This window comes from Charadrius vociferus, unplaced genomic scaffold, assembly GCF_000708025.1.
Source record: "Charadrius vociferus isolate BGI_N301 unplaced genomic scaffold, ASM70802v2 scaffold356, whole genome shotgun sequence".
NCBI lineage: Eukaryota > Metazoa > Chordata > Aves > Charadriiformes > Charadriidae > Charadrius > Charadrius vociferus.
This window is the reverse complement of record NW_009648717.1, coordinates 1,139,018-1,139,635: the sequence shown is the minus strand read 5'-3', so window position 1 is coordinate 1,139,635 and position 618 is coordinate 1,139,018.

The window sequence follows — 618 nt, the reverse complement described above, 5'->3', positions numbered from 1 at the left end:
GCGAGAGGCGCGGAAAACAAAACCTCGCCGAGACACGCCGCGGTTTTTACGTTTTAATTTTGCTTCACGGAACCTTCACCGTTAAGAGAACAGCACCAGGTTTAAACAAGAGTTATTAAAGTCGGATCGAAACGTTAAAAATGCGCGTCGGTTTAAAAAAAAAATAAAAATCCGTATTACATGACAGCCCAAATGACCAAAAAAAATTACAAACGAACTCTCCTCAGAGCCAAACCTGACATATTCTTTAGGCTTTTGATTAACTGGAAAGACATCTTAGGAGTCTTTTTTTTTTCCTTCCCCTTCTCTCCGAGCCTGGTGGCGTTGCTTACGGTAAATCAAACACACCAATTTGTAACACAGAAGTCACGCTACAGACAGAATAAGTTATTTTATTACAAGATATATAGAACACATTTTCTCTGTTTGCAATCTTATTTCAGCAGTTCCGCAGTGCAAGTACCACCACATCACAGGGTAGAAAATACCCGAATCATGACATATGTGAACAAAACAAATGCAAATTATCAAAATTACAAAACAGAACTCGAAAGTATCTACAGTACTTAGGATATAAATAGTGCAAATTATGTATCTACAGCATAAGTATTTAGAGTA